Source organism: Lissotriton helveticus, chromosome 5_1, assembly GCF_964261635.1.
Source record: "Lissotriton helveticus chromosome 5_1, aLisHel1.1, whole genome shotgun sequence".
NCBI lineage: Eukaryota > Metazoa > Chordata > Amphibia > Caudata > Salamandridae > Lissotriton > Lissotriton helveticus.
In genome coordinates, this window is record NC_136065.1 from 1,027,242,900 (window position 1) to 1,027,259,830 (window position 16,931).

General features: G+C 43.4%; 1 long non-coding RNA gene across 2 annotated transcripts in view; it reads left to right on the forward strand.

Moving 5' to 3' along the window:
* LOC144753476 (uncharacterized) overlaps nucleotides 1-16,931 on the forward strand; it is a 485,329-nt gene that overhangs the window by 386,700 nt on the left and 81,698 nt on the right. Inside the window, exon 6 of one of the 2 annotated variants that reach the window (XR_013594378.1) lies at nucleotides 15,096-16,315. The exons of the other annotated variant lie outside the window; for it this stretch is intronic. This is a non-coding gene — a long non-coding RNA (uncharacterized LOC144753476). Of the gene's footprint in view, nucleotides 1-15,095; nucleotides 16,316-16,931 lie in introns of those variants that run through there. 2 annotated transcript variants of the gene reach the window in all.

Below are 16,931 nucleotides of genomic sequence, written 5' to 3' on the forward strand. Positions count from 1 at the left end.
AGAATAAAGAGGGAGTCAGCAAAACCGAGAGTATCAGGCTATTTAAGTAGAAATCCTGGGGGGACTGGTCCACCCCATAGTTACTTGATCAGCCACACAAACCACTGGGAGCATAGTTTACTTTTCCATTTTAGGGAAGATGCTATAAAATATTCATTGAGCTTTCCATTAGGCTTTCAAGCTAGCCTAGCTACCCGTCCTTGTCCCTGTGATGGGAAATCAGGTCAATAAATGCAGCACTTGTTATCCTTCTGTAGTTTGTATTCTATATATACCAAAACCACCTTGCTCCCCGTGATCAAGAAGCTACACATTAGTAATTTAAGAGAAGCCAACAATGTATTACTTGGATTGGATGATGAAGTCATCATAAACTGTGTCACTTTGTGTCTGAAAGTCACAATGCTGTCACGCAAATCAATGTTTGTACTAGAATTCTAGCTCGCCTTTTGAGTTCATTTCTGTATTATAAAATGGCTGTTCTATGCTTGATATGAACTTTTACTATATTAACTTTTTCTATGGCGATGGTGGCCCTAATTAAAAAAAAAAGCATAGTGTATATTATGTTGTTTTTATCTTGTACTTTTAAGGTTATATATATATATATGTGTATGTTTGAGGGTATTTCGTACTTTTAACTCTTTAAACATACATGTATATATGTATTTTGTATATGCTTCAGGGTCCCCGTGCATGAGCGGGACTATTCAATGTTTAGGACTTTGATGAGTATACCCCTGAAAGAGAACTAGGATTACAGGTAAGTAATTTATCCATCTTTAGCAAACCAAATTTAGCCATCTTTAGCCACAACCAAATCTGGGCACACCATTTGGTGGCCCAAAATTGCGATCAAACCTACACAGCCCACTGCATCAGTGAGAAGACCAAAAACATGGCTTGTCCACAAATAGGAAGGGCACACCATAGACCTATTTAACTTCTCAAGGAATCCTAACCAAATCCTTATGTCATGCTTCAAACCAGCGGGTCGGCGTGGTGTCTGATGTTTCTCTTTGAGCCCTGGCATGACCTGCCGATTAAGCAAGCGAAGGGGTGACCTATTGGTGTGATTTGCAAGGCAAAATTTAGCTGGTCCACATATTACTTGGGGCTGAGGCAGCTTGACCATGCACTCCTTAATGCATGATTTTAATGAGGACCTAAATGCCCTCACTTTCTCAATCAGTAGCCTGCATTCCGCTTTTTCAGAATAAATACCCAAGAAAACTAGAGCTTTGGCTGGGTGGCAGTTTTTGTCATGTACTAGAGGGACCCCACATTTACACATAGGCTTTGTGAAGACAGAAAGTGATTTGGCACAATGTTCGGAGCCCCTTGGGCCCCAGAATAAAAGTAATCCATGTAGTAAATGACTGAATGGGCTCAAAATACTTAGGTGAATACCCACTTAAGGAAGGTTCTAAACTGCTTGGAATAAGTACAGGAGACTGAACACCCCATGGGCATAGATTCTTCATAGAAGAAATTATCCTTGGATTGAAAATCCAACAGGTGGAAGTCATCCAGATGGATAGGGAGCAGCGGAAGGCGGACTCGGTGCCTGCCCTAGCTTAGTTTTGACTGTGGCCCATCCACAGAAGCATGAAGAATGATGAATCAATTGTGCCATTGATGGGAAACCATATCAGGGCAGATAAATTGTGAATGAGTCTGAAATCTCCTGGACCTTTTATGGGAAGTAAACTCAATGGTGAACCAAGCCATTGAAAGGGGGATTACGAATTGGCCTCACCGCCTTCCCGAATTTCAGGTATTTTTCAATCTGTCTCCTGGCAGTCTCCACATTTAGACACAAAGTTTGCTGTGGCCCCTTGACTCCCGTGGCTGGTATTCTGAAACCAAGCTGAAGCCACAATATAGCTGATGAGCTACATGTTGCTATGGGTATGAGTTTAACCATGGGTTAAAAGCCAGTAAAGAAACAGTGGGGATGGCTTTACCAAGTGAAAGCACATGGGAATCACTTCTGAAAACATGTTTCTCTAGACCTTTTAATACATTTGAACTCTGGGTGACCTGCTTACAGGTCCCCTGTGTTCATGTACATGCTTTATTTTTGAAAGCCCAGCATCTCCCTTCTGGTGCCCGCCCACCCATTTACAGGCTGAACGGGCAGCTGAGCGTTGCCTTCATATTTCTTTAGAAACATGCAGAGTAACCATGAATTATTAATGTCAGTCTGGTCCCAAAACATACTGTGATTGATATTTTTCTTCAGGTGGAAGACTTTGGTATAGTCTTCCAACAGGTACCCCCCAAGTTCCTCATATGTCCCCACTATTTTGCACAGGTAGAAAGACATCTGTGAACCCAATTGTAGTATTTTTCAAGCAGAACAGACTGGTAAATTGCAAACTCTTGATCCAGTTGATTTGGGCTTCCTCCACCTTGAATTTGTTTGTTTGTGTGCATGGTCATTTGGCTCTTTCGGGTTTTCTGACACCTATTTTGGAATAGTTAGTTAAAAATATCAACATATGCCTAATCTTGGCCTTGATTTACTCAGACAAATGTAAACCTAGCTGGTTTCATGGGGCCAATAACTTGTCATGCCCCCTACTAAGAGTCAAAACAACAGAAAGGAGATGCCAATACTGATACTTTATTTGATGTATGAATTTGTCAACCAAATAAAGACTAATGTTCAAGATTGGGAAATGCTATTCAATAGCTGTTTTATTTTTCAAAATATATTAGAAGGTACAATTATTTCAACCTTAGTGTATATTGTTAATAAACAATTTTTAACGGAGATGGACACAGAACGAAGTAATAAAATCAATCATACAGTCATCGGTCAGAGATATCACAGTCATACATACATCAAATAAAGTATCAGTATTGGCATCTCCTTTCTGTTGTTTTGATTCTCAGGATCAGCCTTACTGATTAGAGCCAGCCCTAGTTGTTCCCTACTAAGAGTGGCTCCCTCCGCACCTTTGCTTTCTTTTGAGCCTTCCATGGGGCTTGAACGGGCAACCAGTGGCTGGGACACATCTTCCCCAACCCTAACTAAAAATCCATGGAAAATGCAGGCCAGTCTCTCCTTCACCCCAGGGCTTGCCCTGCCCTCAACTATGAGCACCTTAGCCTGGCCACGACTTCGGGGCCTGTGCTGTAAATGTTCTGGTGCTGGTGACCTTCACTGTCCTTCCTCCAAGTATTCCCTTTCTTACTCACTTAGGCACTTGAAGGAATTCCCCCGTAGGTGGAACGCCTGTCCTCTTGGGATGATCTTCCGGACCTGGTGGGTTAGAGCATGCAAGTTTTGGACTACTTACTAGCTGTGGGCAAGGCCCACCCTGATCTGGGGCCCCGAGAGGGGCGTAGTAAAGATAACAGTTCCTCGATAGAGTTGAGGTTTCCCATCACCGCTTCCAGGTCTGACTCCTGTGCCCCTGACTTCCTTTTTCTTCGTTTAGGAGGCTTTATTAGCAGAAACAACCTCTGCCTAAGCCTGTTCCCCTGGATGTACCATACAGATTAACTCTTCTATTCAAACAGTATACAATAAAACCTTCCTGACACAAATATTGGCTAAACCTTTCAATAAGCAACCCCATTAACCTTATTACTCTGCCCCACAATCACCGGAGGCCAATATGTTGTTTTCAGTAATCAAAAATTGCCAGGGTAAATTTTCATTGCTTCATATGCTTCCTCTGCATACCGCTACCCAAAGACACTCAGTGCTATTTAAAATCAATGTGCCATACACTTCGCATTGTTCAAAACCTTTCACACCCCAAGCAGCCAAGTCAGATCCGCCATGCTTATGAACATAAAGACCATCGCAGAGAGCAAGGCAAAGCCTGCCCAGCCACGCAGGATATGAATTTCAACAAGGTAAATCACAGGAAACTAAACCAGTCCTGTGACGCCACCCAGATGCTCCCAGGCTCGACTCCCACAATCAGGGGAGATATATTCAAAGCTGCTCCCAGCCCAGCGACCACCTGGTTCTGAGGAAGCACCCCACCTTACATCTAGGCGCACCACCAGCCAAATGGATCCTCGGCGTAAGCACAGGCCATTCACACCGAAATGGCATTTCTTGTGAGTACCGCTGTCACTGGGATCCTGCCACAGCAACCTTGGGCTCCGTGAGGTGGCCAGATACCAATGGCAACTGAGCAACAACTGACAGGGCAGAGGCCAAGTCGGTGAATGGCAGGGAGAAAACAAGAAATGACAAGGAGCAAATACTGGCCCGTCTCTATTTAAATGTCCTGTATACCGCCCCTGCCTCCCCCACCAACCCCTGGCAGCCAAAGGACACTATCCTCGCTTTCTGGGGCATCTGAAATAAGCGGGCCCACATTTTAAAAACAACAAATGGTAACGGCCATTGAGTGTCCCCTCTGCCCATGTCAGGTGCGACTCCAACTGAATGCCGGGGCCCACCATGACATGAACCTCTCTTGTTCAGTGTAATCTGCTTCTCCAAAGTGAACTAAAAAAAGTAAAAGTAAAGTCCACATTTGTAAAGCGCACAATCACCCGTAAGGGTCTCTAGGCGCTGGGGGGCCGTCGGGAAGATTAAGCGAGCTATTGCCCAGAGTCACATGGTGCTGGGCTAACCTGCCGCCGGAGCCGGGGATCGAACCGTGGTCCCCAAATTCCAGCGTCAGTCGCCCTGGCCGCGGCGCCACACCTCTTCCACTAAGTGAGCATGTTTGACTGTTTGATATACCTAGCACCACACATGTTTGCCTTTTAGTTATTTTTGTCTCAATATAATTTAGAATCTCCTCCCAAAAGCGCTTATAGGGAAGTGCCTGTGCAGGTGTAGCAATGTGCTTATTCTCCTGCATGCACACCAGTAGAGCCCTACCCCCGTGCCCCTCAGTATTGTAGTCTTGACGGCACATAAAAGCAGCATTGGGCTATCTTTAAAATTGCATGCTTACCTGTGGCCCTTTTGGATGTGGTGCAGACTGTGTGGGATACTTCTCATTATCTTTACATTTCTGCTTCCCGCCTTTTCTGCCTAGCAGTTTTCACTATCTCTGTGTGTGTATCAGAAGTCTGTATATATATTATACAAGGCATTTGCGGTCATCTATTTTTCAGAATGCTTCTCGGCACGGCTCGTGTGGGGTTTGATAATGCTTCGTAGTACCAAGTGACAGGCTTGCAAATAATGTGGGCTTTCCATCTGTGGGAAATGATAGTCCTGTTTGAGCTGTTCAAATGTTTTGATCTCGGCTGTGACATTAAAAGTCACAAAGACTCTTGCATCCCTTTATCCCTCATGTGTCAGATCAGCTTACCCAGAATTTGGAGGGGGAATGGGAATGTGGTAAGACCCATACTCAATACCTATATGTCCTAAACCGCAAGAGTTGCCCTTATTATTGGAAAGGGGGTGGGGAAGTAAAGACTACAAGCTCTGTGTTTCTTTGTCAGCTATGGTAAGTCTCATATGTGAGTGCCAGCGAATGCTGATCTATGAAGCACCAATGTTTCTCCTACTCTGCAGTTCCATACTCCACCATAAATAACAGTTGGGCTGCATGACAGTATTTTGTTATATTAGGGAGGCCTAGTCCTCCTGTCTCCGAATACGGTTGTACAATGCATGTAGCCAATCTGGCCCACTAGCCATATAACGTTCTCTAACACACACTGTAATCTTTTTGAGTTTTGTGTGTGATAATGATAATGAAAGAGTTGGAATAGGAACAAGAACCTTTGGAAGATCGTCATTTTCACTGCAGTCAGTTTACCCCACTAAGAGACACCTCCCATGTACCATATCCATGTATCATGCATTACCTTCTGCATTCATCCTGCACTGTTGCCTCTATGGATGCTGCAATTTTGACCACCCGTTAGGTAATATTGCCTTTGGCCCACTGCAGCGGGAATGGGACCAAAAGGTGTCCCTTTTGGTCCTATGGGACAGAGATGTTCAAAATTAGGGAGTTCTATACATTTATCCTAAAACCAATACTTCCCTGATGTCCCTCAGCTCCCCAAGCAAAACTACGACAGACCAAACGGGATCAGTCAGTGAGACCATAATCATCTACATGCTTAGTCTACATGTGTCATTTCTCATCTTTATTCCCCGCCCCTATATAATCTCCTGGTGTAGTGTAGTTCCTATATTCCCAATAGGCTCTGCGCATTGGAATAATATAAACAGTAGTGTAGACGTAGGACTGAGGTCGACTAGGTCTCTACTGACTATATTAGACTTAATTAGTTTTGTCAGCTAGCTCAGAGGTCACTAGAAACTTTCTCGAATGTTCAGGAAAGAGTTAACTCTCCGGATTTAGACAAGAAGGGATTAGTTTCTGACAACCGCATAAACATGACAACGTTGCTCCCTCAGAATAAAGAGTGTATCTCTAGAGTCGTGTGAAAACAATAGACGGTTATTTCACTCAGTCAATCGTGCATACTTAGTTTCACCAGAGTGCAGAGAAATAGAGAGACGGGCGTTTTCAATAAAAGGTGTTATTTATTGAGCAGTCTCCTTTCTCATGCAAGAGAAATGAATTGCCACAATTGCAATACTTATCATAAAGTAAAGTACGTACAGTAAATGGAGTATTAATAAATAATACTGTAAAAGCATGGATATGGTTTCTTAGCCATATGATACTTTAAAATGGATAAAATATATACATACATAAAAACATTGACTAACGTACTCAACTGGTGCTTCTTATCTACGCCTACCCCGGTGTACCTGACCTAAGCCTAATACGTGGGAAGGAGTAAGTTAGTTGCAGTTTAAGTTAAGTTGTTTTTTTGCCAAGGATCTGAATCAAGAATTCTCTTAAGGGTTTAGTCAGCTCCGTACCTTGGTAATAGAATGTAGGAGGTCTTGTATCTCTCTCTCAGGACTCGATATCCCAGCAACCCGCAAGGGTGACTGGAAACACCGGAGCTGGATTTTCTCAGCTGGAGAAAAAGAGAGCGTCTTTCTCAGTGCGTCAAATGGGAGGGGCGGCTTCCTTTGGCTCTCGCATCAGCTGGGCTTCCGGGCAACGTTGGTATATTTATACCTGAAAGCTGCCGGGTTTGACGTAAGGTTGGACATAAGACGTCACTAGGAACTAACAGTTCTTTCTTGACTCTAGGAGTTCTTGTGCAAATCAAAACAAGAGCAGGGGGATTTCCCGGGCTGCTGGAGGCTTGGTTTGTTTAAAGAATCCGTTGTACTTTCTAGGAGTGTAGGGGAGTAGCCTTGCCGTATTTGGACTACTGCATAGGCTATTACTAAATATGGATATGATTCTTATGCCTCTATAAGGATATTATTTATTATAATCTTATAAGGGCATAAATCGGGAATATCGAATTAGGGTCCTAGATAGAAACACAACACTGGAGCCGTTGGATCCATGTATAGTGCGAATAGCAGAGGGGCAACGTTTCTATGTGCCTCTTTGCAGTGCCAATTCAGTGCCAATCTTCTGTTGACAATAACTGTTGCTTTGTATCCACTAAATACCAAAGCCTGGAAATTAAAGCCTACACAGAAAGCTGCAAGCGATTTGCTTAGGACTTTGGATTCTACATGGTCAAATGACTTCTCTGGGCCTGATTCACAAAGGTAAACGTACACTTTATTATTATTATTATTATTATTATTATTGAATTTCTAAAGCGCACAGCTACCCCGAGGTTTCCCGGCGCCAACAGACACATGCAAGAGACGGAGCTGCACTATTGAATAAATAACCAAGTTTTCAGATCTTTTCGGAATTTGTAGTAAATAGTTTCATGCTGGAGTTTTAGGGGTAGAGAGTTCCACAGTGAAGGAGCTAGACAGGCAGAGGATTTACCACCCATGCGTACTTGTTTGATCCGGGGGACTTGGAACTTAGCCTGAGAAGAGGATCGAAGAGTGCACATAGGAAGGTAAGAGTGAACCAAAGTACTGAGGTACTGTGGCGCTGTCCCAGATTTAATCCTAAGCATGTAGCAAAGGGCTTTACATTTTGTGCGATTTTCCACCCTGAGCCAATGAAGGTTGCGGAGGGATCCTGAGATGGAGGCCTTTCTATGTAATTGGCAGAGTAACCTGGCAGCGGAATTCTGGGCGACTTGCAGATTACGAACCACTTCTTTGTTGGCTCCCAAGTATAATACGTTGCCGTAATGCAGTCTAGACACAATTAGTGCCTGTATAACCATTCTTTGCGTGGGCCTGGGCAGAATCCAAAGTATTTTTTTCAGCCATTTTAGGATGGTAAAGCAGGTTGAGGCGACCTTAACCGCTTGCTGCCACATAGAGAGTTGGTCATCTATAGTTATACCAAGATTACGGACTGATTGAGACGGTTTAGGGAGATCCCCCATTAGAGGCGGCCAATGTTGGAGGCCCCAGAGATCTTTGTTTCTGCTGAGGATGAGAACTTCAGTTTTCCCACCTGTATAGTTTTCTATGTACATAGACTTTTCGTTTATGTACATAAAAAGATAGGACTATCGTATCTTTATATGTGCTGAGACTCTGCAGTTGTAAAGATGCTACCAGTAACCTACCTTTGAGAATAACAAACAGTCTTAATACACAAAAGTGTAAGTTTACCTTTCTGAATCAGGCACCTAGTGTTTAGGGCTAGCAATAATGGATTATAAACAACATGAGCGACTGATAAGCTAATGTGAACCAGGATGCATCATTAGAAGAAAACCAGGAGTTTGCATGAATCTCATTTACTTCTTTTCAGTTTTAGTAACAGTAAAACTACTGTAATCAATACATGTATTATCCAACAGTGCAGGGTCTCACAGCTAAGTATGATTTATTACAGCACTAACTGTACCTGGCCACACGTTGCTGTGGCTCAGTCTGGTTAATTCGAAGAGAAAGAAAAGAGTAACCGCACGTTTCTAATATGTTTAATTTCACAATGCTTGTGGGTATACAATATGTTATCCAGTATTGGGGTATCTTTCATAGATTCACATGCCTGAATCATTCCCCGTCGCCGAGGCGGGAGTCCCACGGTATATAAAAAAGCAGAAAGCCAAAAGTAAATTACAGTAGTAGGCCCTATGAGAAGGCCTGAGGCCTAGATTGTAGTAGCCTATCTACCTCATTATGCTAAAAAGACCAACGTCTTTGCACCAACCAATCAGCTTAGAGCACCATCTAGAACCCTCTCTGCAGAGCCAGTTCTCCTCAGATTTTCACGGCACGTTGTGTGGAAGGGAGTCTCCCTGAGTCTTGACTCAGTTACTTCATTCCGGATGTCTGATAGGAAGGCCTTGTTTAGACCTTGTAGAACATGCGAGAAGAAAAGGGTCCATGTTGATGACCAACATAAGGACTGCATTTATTGCCTTTATCCAAAACATGAGGCAAAAAATTGCAAGATCTGCCGCACCTTCCCTTCTAAAACTTTAAGGGATAGGGAGGCCAGAGTCCTTTTGTGGCTAAAATCCTCTTCTACGGATGATGAAGACAGAGCCTCTACCTCCAGTAAGAGAGCGAGATCTCAAGAGGATAATTCAAGTGAGGGGAGAAAACATGTTAAAACCTCCCACTTCACTTCAGGCTCTTCACAGAGATCTCCATCTAATATCTCTGGAGCCTCAGCCACCAAGGAATCTACTAAGAAAACCGTGAGTAAGAGCTCTACTGTCTCCTCACCTGTGACTACCATTTCTACTTCTACTTCATCTACGGCTATGATCTCCACTACAGCCATCACTTCTCCTATCCTGTCTACAAGAATCTGTATTGTGGCTAAAAGAACCCTCGTCGACGATTCGTCGACGACGAAGAAGCCCTCGTCGACGAAGTCATCTACGGTACCATTGATGACCGTCTCGTCGACGAAGAAGCAATGTCCATTGACGAAGAGCCCGTCAAGTCCGTCGATGGTGGTCCCGTCGACGTCGAGTCCGTCGACGACGATTCCATCGACGACGAATCCTTCGTCGTCGACCCCGTCGACGATGAACATATCGACGACGACTGTGACACCGTTATCACCGGTGGCATCAAGACAAATAGATTCTGCTTCATCTAAGCCTTCAGCTGTGAAACAGGCTTTTTCTACCCCACTTTTTTCAAAGACCTTTCAATTAGTATCATATCAGAGACAGCAAGAATCTTACATTTCGCCACTTATGCCCTCTCATCTCTTAGAGACTTATGCTGTTGACGAAGAGGAGAGTTTTGAGGATGATGACAATGAGGGAGCTTTTGGAATATCTCACCATCCCTCAGAATTAAATACTAAATGCCAGGAGGATGATGAAGAAGAAGATGCTTATTCCGGGCATTATTATCAGGAGGACATTGTAGTCCCTCATCATACAGAATACCGGAGGAGGTCTCGTGTTTCGGAGGCCAGTCATTTACCACCAAGCCTCATGCAAGATTTACAGGCTATGCTGGCAGATTATAAACAACGTTTTCCGCCTCAACAGGTTGTGCCTCCAGACCAACCTGCTGTCCCAGTTCCTCAACCTGAAGTTCCACCGCCCAGGTCTCCGGTCACGGAAACTCCACAACCTGCCTTGCCTACACAGACCCCGGACACTTCTTCGGATGAAGAAGTAGAGGAAGGAGAGTTACCTAATAATCCTCCGTTGGATCCGTGGGAGGACTACGTTATTCCCATGCCGTCTCCACCAACCCCACAACCTTCAGACTCACCGCCTGAAGACATAGGTGGTTTCTATAATCTCATGCAGCGAGCTGCAACTAGATTTCAGTTGCCGGTGACAGTGGAGCAGACAGAATGTTTCCTCCATGATTTTAAAGAAGAAACTAGGAAGGTGTCAAGAGCCATTCCTATTATAGATTATATCTGGAAAGAAGGTGTCAAGGTGATGAAAAACCCTGCTTCAGTTCCAGCAGTGTTGCCAAGGATTGATAAAAAATATCGCGCTCCTCCACATCCCAATCCATCCAAAACATCAAAAGTATCTCCGTTTCACAGTGGTTTATCAGTTCAAAGTTCTCCCATTTGGCCTCAAGTCGGCGCCAAGGATTTTTACAAAGTGCCTGGCCCCAGTAGCGGCAGCACTACGCTCATCATGGATCCAGGTTTTCCCGTAATTGGACGACTGGCTAGTCAAAGGTCCATCAAAATGCAGGGTACAGAGCGACATAACAGTGTGCCGCAATCTCTTTGCATCCCTAGGTCTCGCTGTCAACGAAAAGAAGTCCCAATTGGTTCCGAAAAGAATCCTACTTTTCCTAGGAGCTTGTCTGGACACGAAACAATGCAAGGCATTCTTGTCTCAAGAAAGGCAGCTCCGTCTACAGGCATTGGCCATAAAGCTATCCAAAAGAAAGTCACTTTCTGTTCGCCTCTTTGCTTCACTGCTGGGAATGTGTTCGTCAGCCATAAATCTCAATCCGCTGGCATATCTCAAAATGCGGCCTCTACAGGAGGAGCTACATCTTCAATGGCAGCAAGCGACAGTCTCCTTCGAGGACATTATCAAAGTCACCCCACGTATAGTGGATGCTCTTTAATGGTGGACACAACTTCACAATCTAAAACAAGGACTCACATTCTTGCAAAGTCCTCCAGGCTTCGTCCTGATGACGGATGCGTCCATGGAGGGCTGGGGAGGCCATCTCCAAGACTTGCAGGTGCAAGGCAAATGGTCTCAGAAACACAATAAAATGCCACATCAACAGTCTGGAGTTAAGAGCCATCTTCCTATCTCTACACGCGTTCCTCCCCAGAATCGCAGGGTCTTCAGTCTTGGTCCGAACGGACAATACCACCAGCATGTTTTATGTAAACAAGCAGGGAGGGACAAGGTCAGCTACACTATCAAAAGAGGCTCAAGAGTTATGGGAATGGCTAACGCTTCATGATATAACTCTCAAGGCGGAAAATGTCAAAGGTCTGCACAATACCCTGGCAGACAAACTAAGCAGATCCTTGTCGGATTGCAACGAGTGGGAGCTGGACAACACCCAATTGATCAAGGTGTTTCAGACTTGGGGCAAACCAACGTTGGATCTATTTGTGACCCACCAGAACAAGAAATGCCGGTATTACGCCAGCAGATACCCTCAACAGGGGTCAAGAGGCAATGCCCTGTCCATGCGATGGTCAGGGATCTATGCTTACGCCTTTCCTCCGATCCCGCTGATTCCGTGAGTGTTGCGCAAGATGAAATTGGAGAGCTGCCGTCTAATTATAATTGCTCCCAGATGGCCTCGTCAATATTGGTTTCAGGAGCTCATGTTGCTGTCACAGGAGCCTCCGATCAAACTTTTACCGGCTCCAACACTACTGTCACGCAACGGGGGTCAGATACTTCACCCAGACCCTCAATCTCTGAAATCGCACGCATGGCTCCCAACTTCTTAGAATTTCAACACCTACAAATTCCTCAAGACTGCCGGGACATCTTGAAGAAAGCACGAGCCCAGAACACGTTGAAGACCTATCGTCTCAAATGGAAGCGTTTCTGTTCCTGGTGTACTTCAAACGCTTTACACCCTATCGAAGCTCAAACTGAGAAAATTCTACCTTATGTTTTACATTTGGCTCGCTCTGGTCTTTCATTCTCGTCCATAAAGGTCCATTTAGCGGCTTTATCCAGGTTCAGGAAAGTGGCTGACACTCCATCACTATGCTCTTTTTCACTAATAAAACAATTCATGAGGGGTCTTTTCCGGACTTATCCTCCAATTAAACCTTCACCACCGGAATGGGAACTCAACACGGTCCTCTAACAGCTGATGAAGCACCCGTTCGAACCGATCCACAAAGCGGACCTCAAATTCTTGACATGGAAGGTCGCCCTGCTTTTAGCCCTAACTTCTGCTAGGAGAATAGGAGAAATTCAGGCTTTCACTATCAAAGAACCTTTCTTACATTTTTCTCAAGAGTATGTCACTCTCCGAACAAATCAAACTTTCATACCCAAAGTGCCTTCTCAGTTCCATCTGAATGAACCAGTGAAATTGTGGGTTTTCTTCCCAAATCCTACAACCCCGGCGGAAAGAACACTACATTCTTTGGACATTAAACGATGTTTAAAGTTTTATCTTCTAAGAACACAGAACTTCAGAAAGTCAGATCAGCTATTCGTGGCTTATGGCCAAACTACACTGGAGAAAGGGGTCACTAAAGCCACAGTTTCCAGATGGATAGCCTCTGCGATCCATTTCTGCCATGTTAAAGCTGACCGACCACTACAAAGGACTGTAAGGTCTCATTCTACAAGAGCTGTAGCAGCATCTACAGCATTGTTTGCAGGAGTGACACTAGAGAACATTTGCCGTGCTGCGACATGAAAGAATGTCCACAAGTTTACAAGACATTACTGCCTGCAATCAGCAAATCAAGAGGATGCGGCAGTTGGCCAAGCGGTGTTACGTCACCTGTTTCCATAGGAACATATTCAGGTAACAATGTTTGGTTCATTTTATAATGTATGTATACTATTCAGTATTTTGTTGATATAAAAGAAGGGCATATTTAACAGATTGCTTGTTTATGTTATGCTAATATTCCTTTCCTGTGGAGTATTAGATAACTACTCTTTTGAATTTAGACATGCTTTTATTAGTAGATCATTTACTTTGCAATTGTTGGTTGTTAAACATAAGATTATGGGAGTGCACCCACCATACGCAACCGACTTTTGCCTGGCTTACTGCTTGCTATTCTGATTCAGGCATGTGAATCTATAAAAGATACCCCAATACTGGATAAAAAAACAAGTTACTTACCTGTAACTTCAGTTATCCAGTATTGGTATCTTTCATAGATTCACATGCACCCACCCTCCTCCCCGGAGAGTCAGTTCTCTAAGTTTGGGATACTCATTCCCACTTGTGCTATGAAATTCTGAGGAGAACTGGCTCTGCAGAGAGGGTTCTAGGGTCTTTTTAGTATAGTGACGTAGATAGGCTACTACAATCTAGGCCTCACGCCTTCTCATAGGACCTACTACTGTAATTTACTTTTGGCACTGCTTTTTTATATACCGTGGGACTCCCGCCTCGGTGATGGAGAATGATTCAGGTATGTGAATCTATGAAAGATACCAATACTGGATAACTGAAGTTACAGGTAAGTAACTTGTTTTCTTTTTGTCCATCCTAATGTATGTAGACTATTGTCTATATGCGTCCCTTGTATTTGTTGCCCAGCAACCAAATCGACAGGGTCTCTTCGGCCTTTCGATTAAAAACACGCGCGTATGGAACACCCGCGTATTCGAATTCAACGATGTGTATATATAAACACGCGCTAATGTTGCAAAGTGAACCAACTCCTCCCACCTCCCTCCACCCACTTCCCGGTCTGCCATCCTGACACCAACTGTCCATCCTAATATATGTAGACTATTGTCTCTATGCGTCCTTTCTTAATGTTGCCAAGTGAACCAACTCCTCCCCCCTCCCTCCACCCACTTCCCGGTTTGCCATCCTGACACCAACTGTCCATCCTAATGTATGTAGACTATTGTCTCTATGCGTCTATTGTAGTTGTTGCGCAGCAACCCAATTGATAGGGTCTGTTCGTCCTTTAGATTAAAAACACACCCATATTTGACACGCACGTATTCGAATCCAACGATGTGTATATATAAACACGTGCTTATTCGAATTCAACGTTGTGTCAAACTTTCAAATCAATTGGTGAAGAACTTTCGTAGATTTAAGACTTTTATCAAATGCACATTGACAATTTTATGTGTCTGTTTGTACTTTCGATTAAAAATACATGCGTATTCGACACACGCGTACTTGAATCCAACTTTGTGTATACAAAAACATGCGCGTATTCGAATGCAACGTTGTGTCAAAATTTCAAAGCAATCGGTGAAGAACTTGCAGAGATTTGAGATTTTGAACAAACGAACAGTTACGTTTTTATTTATATAGATAAATCAAATCTTTGGAGATATTCTGTGCTTAGGTAAGTGCAAAATGTCGCATGAGACAAGAAAAGCAATAACACGTTTTGTAAAAAGGTGGATGAGTAAACACTTGGGTGTTTGATGTACAAACAGTTTATAAATATGTTTAGCCAATGCAACAGGCCCATATTGAGCTGTGTTCAGTTCAAAGCCCAAATGTAAATGCATTTTTTTCCTTATGTTGACAGCATTTAGACTCCTACACATATGCACAGTGTCTCATCAGAACAGGAAGATACTTGAAGGGACCTACGGGAAATCTTTGGGCCATGATTAGAACCTGCTTTCAATTGTAACAAACAGTGGACTAAAGGATTTGGGATGTCCCTGTTGCCCAGATTGAATAGTTAATTGGTCATGCTTGAGAGAATCAAGGTGCCATGTGTAATAAGTAATGTTTCACCAATGTGAGGATGAGCTAAATGTAAACAAAGGTAAAGTTACCTTGTGGAAATGAAGAAGATTTATTACTTCTATATTTTAAAGGAATTTGTAATTTAAAAGTGCGGGGATTGCAAATGTTTCTTTTTGTCATTTGGGTCCTATGAAATAAGTTGGGTTGTGTATCCAAACAACATAAATGCCAACATATGGGGACTGAGTCCACACATATTTTCAGAGTATGTTGGCCTAATTCCTAGCTAGCTCACAATGCCCCATCTAGACCCCTCACCTTATAGGGTTACGGATGGTATCTGCAACCTCAGAACATGACCAATCTAATTCCCAAGGAAATAGTAGAAACAGATCTACCTTTTCGTTGTCACTCAGGCATGCCCAAAGCGAGACATAAGAAATATACGAATTGGCATTTCATAAATTTATTGAAGCAATTATATTCTTGTGTAAAAAACAATGGCTGCAATTATTAATAAAAGGAAAAAAAGCTATGTAACCAACTTTATAAGAATGGTGCAAAAGATAAACTGTTCAACCATTATAACTTTACAGTGCGATTATATGAATATATGATGATATATCAGACTTATACTCCTACTTAAAACTACCTACACTATCAAGAGCATAGTGGGAGTACCCTCTGCCAGATCCCTTCCAACAACCCAACTCCTCATACCTGTGTGTGACGTATCAGGAAATCAATCTGGTGTAGAGCAGGCTACCGTTCTTAGCATGATAGAGATTAGAGTCACCAGGGCTGCGGCTTAGTCACAGGTAAGCATTCCAGGAAAATCTTTAGAAGGGCTCCTCTGATGAACGTGGCTCAAAAGTGGTTTATATAATCACACTGTGTCAGAGGTACAATGCTGATGTGATTGCTTGTCTTTCCCATTCAGAGCTGTCTCCAACTGGACAACCAAAGCAATGGCAACATGCTCAGTATTCCTTAGCCTTGAACAGAGTGTATGTCATGATAAAATGCTTACCAAGAAATGTGCTGCAAGCAGAATACTTTCTAAGTATGTTATCATGTACATGCAAAGCATGTTAAAGATCACAGTCTAAAATGGTCAAGTTTAAATGTGAACTTCAAAATGGAGGCTTTGTGCACTGACCCTTTCGAACCTTACAACACTCTTACCCATGTTTACGTATCAACCATCCACAGCATTTGTCAAAACCAAATCCGAGCGATATCTTATGAATCCAGGGCATGTGGGGCATATAACTGCTCCCGTATCATAGCTGATCTCTAGGAAAACAGGAGACCGCTGATCATGAATAAAACCATAACAAGATTTTGTGAGCTATATAATGGAGAAAGCAGGTAGAGCCAAAAGTCACTCTTTCCGGATTGAATTTGGCCAGATTCAAAACTATGGCTCTGGCTCTGTAAGAACAGACTGGTTTTCTTTGGTTCAATAGCGAGCCTTAAAACTCATAGACTGTTTCGAAGGACAAGAGTGGTGTGGTAAACATTCACTGTTTATCCCAGAATGAGGGGTGAGGGATGGGCGGGCCAATGGTAAAAATGTCCACCTGCAAGATCGAGGCTCATACTGCAGTGCCATCCAGACAAGATAACGAGAGGCTTGCAATGTAATGCGTATTGAATGAACCTCAAG